Source organism: Triticum urartu, chromosome 7, assembly GCF_003073215.2.
Source record: "Triticum urartu cultivar G1812 chromosome 7, Tu2.1, whole genome shotgun sequence".
NCBI classification, from domain to species: Eukaryota; Viridiplantae; Streptophyta; class Magnoliopsida; order Poales; family Poaceae; genus Triticum; species Triticum urartu.
Window position 1 is genome coordinate 70,942,570 of NC_053028.1, and position 8,307 is coordinate 70,950,876.

An 8,307-nucleotide genomic window follows, 5' to 3' on the forward strand; every position below is an offset into this window, starting at 1 on the left:
TTGTCTGCATCCAGTGGTCGGACATAGGTCCCTTGAAAATTTGCCCGAAAAGCGTCTTCGAGCTCTTCCCAGCTTCCAATGGAGTTTTCAGGGAGGCTTTTAAGCCAGTGCCGAGCTGGCCCTTTGAGCTTGAGGGGTAAGTACTTGATGGCGTGGAGATCGTCTCCTCGAGCCATATGGATATGGAGGATGTAGTCCTCAATCCAGACCCCAGGGTCTGTCATTCCGTCGTATGCCTCTATGTTTACGGGTTTGAATCCCTCTGGAAATTCGTGGTCCAGCACCTCATCGGTGAAACATAGGGGGTGTGCAGCACCCCTGTATTTGGGTGTACCGTGGTGTTGGGATGTTTGTTGTGTTGCATTGCATGCTGGAGCGCGCTTGCGTGGCCCGTAGATGGATCTGGTTACGCTGTCCTTTTGATGCGAGCCCACACGCGGATCGCGTACTGGCTTATCTGCGGCGTCGTTTGCCGCTCTATGTTGGCCACGAGGTCGTCTATCCAACCGGATGGCCGTTTTGTTTTTTGATTGCGGGGGATCTAAGGCCTCCTCATCGAATTCAGGTAGCAACTTTCGCTTTGGGTAGCTCTTGGGGTGGCGATTACCGCCGTACTTCGCTTCAGTGTTGAGTACTCCACTCCATCTGATTCTGAGTGTGTCTTGTGCAGCCCTGAGCCTTTGCTTCTGCTTTTTAAGACTCCTCGCAGTGGCAACAAGCCTTTTATGGGTATTCTGTTACTCCGGGTGCCTGTCCGGTGTGATGTTATCCGGACTGTTATCTTCGACGGAGTCGGGTTGTTTGGTTTGATTCTCCGTGTTGCAGTGGTCGGGCGATGGTTCAATGCCGTGTTTGTCGTCCGCTGGCTCGCCTTGCTCTATCGCTGGGTTTATATGATCGCTGCTTCTGCTGAGGCGGGATTTGGAGCGGTGCTTACGCCGCCGCTTTGACTGCTTCTCGAGGGAACAACCCTTTGCTGCGTCCCTCCATTCTTCGTCGTCGTTTTCATTGGGTGTGTCCACCATGTATACATCATATGATGAAGTGGGCGTCCAGTGCCCTGTGGGCAGTGGTTCCTGTTCGTCTCCTGCATCGTCGTCCATACCGTCGATGTCTTCGAGTCGAAGTCGAGCATGTCGGTCAAATCGTCGACAGTGGCTACTAAGTGGGTGGTGGGTGGGCGGCGAATTTCTTCGTCATCCGCATCCCAATCCTGCCGGACATAGTTCGGCCAGGCTCTCCTGACAGAGAGAGAGACCTTAATGAGTTCAGTATGTCGCTGGCGAGTGCTGAAAGGGCGAGGTGAACTCCATGATCGGCGCCCAGTGGATTCGATAGGCACGGGCGCAGGCGGTTCGGAGTCCGTGGCCGGGGAAGAATCCGCAGTTTGGCGTCACGGCTCTCGTGAAGGGTAAGGTCGATACTCGGCTCGATCGCCGATGAGAGTGCGGCCTCCGCGGCGGGGTCTATCCACCCTCACTGGATGGCGCAATTGGCTCCGATTTGAGGGTCGGAGCGGTCGCCGGTGCGATCTCCCGAACATTGTCCGATGTAGAGCTAAGTCGTGCTCATCGTGACCGTGCGGCGCACTCGGCAAGGGCTCGAATCCGTCGAAGATCAAGTCTCCGTGGATGTCGGCTGTGTAGTTCAAGTTTCCAAATCTGACCTGATAGCCAGGGGCGTAGCTCTCGATCTGCTCTAGATGGCCAAGCGAGTTGGCCCGCAGTGCGGAGCCGCCGAATACAAAGATCTGTCTGGGGAGAAAAGTCTCACCCTGGACTGCATCGCTATCGATGATCGAAGGAGCGATCAAGCCTAATGATGATGACATAGAGGAACTCTTAATGAAAGCACCAATGTCAGTGTCAAAACCGGCGGATCTCGGGTAGGGGGTCCCGAACTATGCGTCTAAGGCGAATGGTAACAGGAGGCAGGGGACACGATGTTTACCCAGGTTCGGGCCCTCTTGATGGAGGTAAAACCCTACGTCCTGCTTGATTATTCTTGATAATATGAGTAGTACAAGAGTTGATCTACCACGAGATCGGAGAGGCTAAACCCTAGAAGCTAGCCTATGGTATGATTGTATGTTGTCCTACGGACTAAAACCCTCCGGTTTATATAGACACCGGAGGAGGCTAGGGTTACACAAGGTCGGTTACAAAGGAGGAGATATGCATATCCGTATTGCCTAGCTTGCCTTCCACGCCAAGTAGAGTCCCATCCGGACACAGGACGAAGTCTTCAATCTCGTATCTTCATAGTCCAACAGTCCGGCCAAAGGATATAGTCTGGCTGTCCGGAGACCCCCTAATCCAGGACTCCCTCAACCGCGGAGACTGTCACTCGACCACCAGAAGGTCTAAGGTCGCTCCGAACTACAACGGTCGGACATCACCTCATAGCTTTAATGGTCATTATGTCTCTTTATTTACTAGCGTTACCAGTAACGTACTCCCCTTTAATGTACCTTAAACCCTTTGTAACGTGGGCCGGCTGGGGTCCTGGCGCACTCTATATAAGCCACCCCCTCCACAGGCACAAGGGTTCGCATCTTTTGTAAACTCACACACACATATAATCCAGTCGACCGCCTCAGGGCACCGAGACGTAGGGCTGTTACTTCTTCCGAGAAGGGCCTGAACTCGTAAAACTCGTGTGTACAACTACTCCATAGCTAGGATCTTGCCTCCTCATACCTACCCCCATTCTACTGTCAGTCTTAGATCCACGACAGTTGGCGCCCACCGTGGGGCAGGTGTCTTAGCAGTTTATTGGAGAAGTTGCGATTCTTCCGATTCCCATCATCATGGTTTCCGGCGGAGGATTGGCTGAAGGCCGCGAGATCCGTCTCGGCGCGCTCGTCTTCATCGCCGACGACTCCGCTTGGCTCCACGAGGCTCCACTCGACGTCGAGGCGCTCCCGTCCGCGGGGCGACGCACTTCCCGCCTGCGTCCGCGTGTCCTTCTTCGACAGCCGTCGACTCAGTATCGGTCGGCTCCTACGGCATCCTCGCTTCCGTTGTTCACCGGCGCCAGCGATCCGGTCGGTCGCGGCCTCAGCGGTGGGTGCAGCATGCGCTGGTCCGCCAATCGGCCACCCCAAAAATTGCGGCAATCGAGCCCGACGAAACTCTCTACGGCATGTTCGACCTGTCGACTGGCTCCGTCGAGACAGCATCCAAGTGCGACAGCAGCGACTCCGCGGCGGAAGTCTTGATGGTCAATGGACCACATAGTCCTCCTGGTTTCACCCGTGAAGAGGATGGCGATGGCGTCGGTGATCCATCACATGTCCACGAGGAGTACCACCCCGAACCCCTCTCTTCGCAGCGGAGGGAAGATCTTCGCCGCCGCAATATGGATGCACATCACACTCCCTATCGTTGGAGAAACCCCCAAGGCCCAGGCCTTGGAGCAGGCGCGCCTGGCCAACTTGGCTGAGCGCACTCGACTGGAGAACCTCCAGTGCACACTCGACGAGCGTGCTCGGCAGCGGATTCCCGAGTCTAGTCGACGACAACTTTTTCCGCCTCCGACTCAGGTATACCGAACTCCGATCCAGAATCTCATAGCTGCAGCTCGAATAGCAGAGTCAATTCAACCTTCTCAGTCAGAAGCTGGCCGAGGTTTGATGCAGATCCGGGCTTTACTCCGAGCAACGGGGGAGCAGAATACATCAGTATCTCAGTCGCGGAATAGGACTCATAGCAGGTCTGTGGTGGCGGATACTGTCCAATCTGCTCATAGCCTAAGATCGCCTCCGCGGCGTGAGGGACGTGGGTACCAGCAAGATCAGTACAGGAAATGTGAGCAGTATGATCATCGACTCGACCACGATGACCGTTGTCGAGTGCCCACGCCTCCTCCAAGGAGTGGGTCATACGTGCCTCGGCGGCAAGATGACAGGCGCCCCCACAGCGGCGAACGAAGAATTCCAGTCGACCCCAGAGAGCCAGGCTTTGATGCAAGGTCTATCCTCGTTCAAGGTCTGGTTGATAGGAATAGAGCTCACAGAGAAGGCCACGATAGAGATCGTCCGACTGGAAGCAGGGTGCACATTTCAGGACCCGAGTGTTTCAGCAGAGCCATCAGAGCAGCAGTGATTCCTCCCAACTTCATGTTGGCGACTGGAGTCAGCAAGTTCACCGGTGAGTCCAAGCTAGACACTTGGCTTGAGGATTACCGAGTATCTGTGCAAATTGGTGGTGGCAATGACGATGTGGCCATGAAGCACCTCCCCTTGATGTTGGAGGGCTCAGCCAGAGCATGGTTGAACCAGTTGGCTCCTGGCAGCATATATAGTTGGGAGGAACTTGCTCAAGTGTTTGTTAGAACCTTTGAAGGCACTTGCAAAAGACCGACAGGGTTGACAGAATTGTAGTGTTGTGTTCATAAACCGAATGAAACCTTCAGGGATTATATCCAGAGATGGATCATGTTACACCATACAGTGGAGAATGTGTCAGATCACCAAGCAATTTGTGCCTTCAAGGAAGGCGTTAAATATCGGGAGTTGAACCTGAAATTCAGTCGGACAGGAGATATGACTCTGACTCAGATGATGGAGATTGCCACCAAATATGCCAATGGTGAAGAGGAAGACCGACTCCGGAGTGGCAAACACAATATAGTTGCCCAAGAAACCGGAGGAGGGAATTCCAGTCGGAAACAGAAGCGAAAGGCCGAACCAGCCGCTCCTGGTGAAGCTTTATCTGTTACCCAAGGAAAGTTCAAAGGAAAGCCCAAAGGGCCTTGGACTCCCAAAAAAGTTAAGGATAAAGATGGGAATGATTTGTTGGATTTACCATGCCATATTCATACCAAAAAAGATGAAGAAGGGAACATCATTTACCCTAAACACACCACTCGACAGTGTCGTTTCCTGATCCAGCAGTTCCGAGAGAAACAACCCAAGGAAAAGGAGTCAGACGGAGGTGAGGATAGGGAAGAAGATGATGATGGTTTTCCCAATGTCAATTCCACGCTGATGATTTTTGCTGATGTTGAAAGCAAAAGTCGACTGAAGGTTATTAATAGGGAGGTGAACATGGTTGCTCCGGCAACACCCAGTTATTTGAAGTGGTCCCAGACAGCCATCATGTTCGATCAATTAGACCACCCAGCGCATATAGCCACCCCTGGGAGGCAAGCACTGGTGGTCGACCCAGTAGTCGAAGGCACTCGACTGACTAAAGTGCTGATTGATGGTGGCAGTGGTCTGAATATCCTTTATGCTGAAACCTTGAAGGGAATGGGCATTCCTATGTCCAAGCTTAGTGAAAGCAACATGAGTTTCCACAGTGTTATACCTGGCAAGAAGGCTCAGCCACTCGGCCAGATCGCCCTTGATGTGGTTTTCGGTGATTCTAAGAATTACCGCAAGGAAAATTTGATGTTTGAGGTAGTGGATTTCAAGAGTGCTTACCATGCCATTCTGGGGAGACCCGCTTATGCACGTTTTATGGCTTGACCATGTTACGTGTATCTCAAATTGAAGATGCCTGGCCCCAGAGGAGTAATCACTGTCACTGGCAATCGGCAGAAGGCAGAAGAGTGCTTCCAGAAGGGCTCAAAAATTGCCGATGCATAGATGGCAGTAGTGGAACTGCAAGAGTATCAGAAAAATGCAGATCCGAGTGATTTGCTGCGAGCCAAGAAGCCTTCCACAGACTTTGCATTTCAGTCGTCAGGGGAAACGAAACCGATTCATATTCACCCGACCGATCCCAATGCTGCTCCGACCCATATCTCGTCAACACTCGACAGCAAATAGGAAGAAGCGCTCATCCAGTTCCTCCGTGAGAACTGGGACATCTTCGCATGGAAACCTTCTGACATGCCGGGTGTACCCAGGGGACTGGCTGAGCATCATTTGTGAGTCAAACCGAAAGTAAAACCAGTCAAGGAACATCTCCGACGGTCCGCCATCCAGAAGAGAAAAGCAATTGGCGAGGAGGTAGCTCGGCTCCTGGCAGCTGAGTTCATCCGAGAGATTTACCACTCCGAGTGGCTCGCCAATGTTGTCATGGTCCCCAAGAAGGATGATTCACTTCACATGTGCATTGACTTCAAGCATATCAATCGGGCCTGCCCGAAAGATCATTTTCCTCTTCCCCGCATCGACCAAATTGTCGACTCAACTGCGGGGTGTGAGTGTTTGTCCTTCTTGGACGCCTATTTCGGGTACCATCAGATCCGACTGTACGGACCCGATGAGATAAAAATGGCTTTCATCACTCCATTCGGATGTTTCTGTTATGTCACTATGCCATCGGCCTGAAGAACGCCGGAGCCACATTCATGAGGATGATCCAGAAGTGTCTACTCACTCAAATTAGTTGGAATGTGGAAGCATACATGGATGACATTGTAGTCAAGTCACGTAAAGGTTCCGACCTACTAGCTGACCTTGCCGAAACCTTTGCCAACCTCAGAAGGCATGATATCAAGCTTAATCCATCAAAGTGCACATTCGGAGTTCCTGGTGGAAAGTTACTCGGTTTCCTCGTTTTCGAACGAGGGATCGACGCTAACCCAGAGAAAGTTGGTGCCATTCTTCGGATGAAACGCCCTGTTCGTGTGCACGATGTCCAGAAGCTTACTGGTTGTTTGGCCGCCTTGAGTCGATTCATTTCTCGTCTCGATGAAAAGGCACTACCTCTTTACCAACCAATGAAGAAGTCTGATAAGTTCGAGTGGACTCCCGAAGCTGATGCAGCGTTTGTAGAGCTCAAAGCCCTGCTTCCCACCCAGTCGGTGCTTGCTGCACCAATCAGCAAAGAGCCTTTACTGCTTTACATTGCAGCCACTGGACAAGTTGTCAGTACAGTACTCACGGTCAAGCGAGAAGAAGAAGGAAAAACATATAAAGTTCAGCGCCCAGTATATTACGTTTCTGAAGTTCTGACTCCATCAAAGCAAAGATATCCCCATTATCAGAAGCTTGTTTATGGAATTTACATGACCACAAAGAAGGTTGCACACTATTTCTCTGATCATTCCGTTACAGTCGTCAGCGACGCTCCATTATCGGAGATTTTGAACAACAGAGATGCAACTGGTCGAGTGGCAAAGTGGGCGATTGAACTCCTTCCCCTGGATATCAAGTTTGAAGCAAAGAAGGCTATTAAGTCCCAAGCAATAGCTGATTTCCTCGCCGAGTGGATCGAACAGCAACTTCCGGCCCAAATTCACTCGGAGCATTGGACCATGTTCTTTGATGGGTCCAAGATGTTGAATGGTTCCGGTGCTGGAGTGGTGTTGGTCTCCCCCCGTGGTGACAAACTCAGTTATGTTCTCTAGATTCACTTTGACACCTCCAACAATGAGGCTGAATACGAGGCACTTCTGTATGGATTGTGTATGGCCATTTCACTCGGCGTCCGTCGCCTCATGGTCTATGGTGACTCAAATTTAGTGGTCAATCAGGTGATGAAGGAGTGGGACATCAAAAGCCCAGCCATGACTGGTTATTGCAATGCAGTAAGAAAGTTAGAAAAGAGGTTTGAGGGGTTAGAGCTCCATCACATCCCTCGACTGAAAAATCAAGCAACCGATGATCTGGCAAAGATAGGCTCCAAGAGAGAAGCCATTCCCAGTAATGTGTTCCTGGAGCATATTCATACACCTTCAGTTCAAGAAGATCCCTTCACTGAAGAGCCCCCACAGCCGAAGAGTGCCACCGATCCGACTGAAATCGAGATTCCAGCCGTGGTCGACTTGATCATGGAAGTTTTGGTCATCACCCCCGATTGGACAGTACCACATATCGCATACATTCTTAGAAGGGAACTCCCAGAAGATGAAGAAGAGGCTCGACAGATCGTTCGTCGATCTAAGGCCTTTACTGTGATAAGAGGACAGTTGTTCAGAGAAAGTGTGACTGGAGTTTGCCAGAAATGCATAACACCTGAAGAAGGTCGAGTGATCCTCAGTGATATCCACTCAGGGACCTATGGTCACCATGCTTGGGTTTCGTAGTAATTTCAAAAAATTTCCTACGCACACGCAAGATCATGGTGATGCATAGCAACGAGAGGGGAGAGTGTCTCTACGTACCCTCGTAGACCGAAAGTGGAAGTGTTAGCACAACGCGGTTGATGTAGTCGTACGTCTTCACGATCCGACCGATCCAAGTACCGAACGCACGGCACCTCCGAGTTCAGCGCACATTCAGCTCGATGACGTCCCACGAACTCCGATCTAGAAGAGCTTCACGGGAGAGTTTCGTCAGCACGATGGTGTGATGACGGTGATGATGATGCTACCGATGCAGGGCTTCGCCTAAGCACCGCTACAATATAA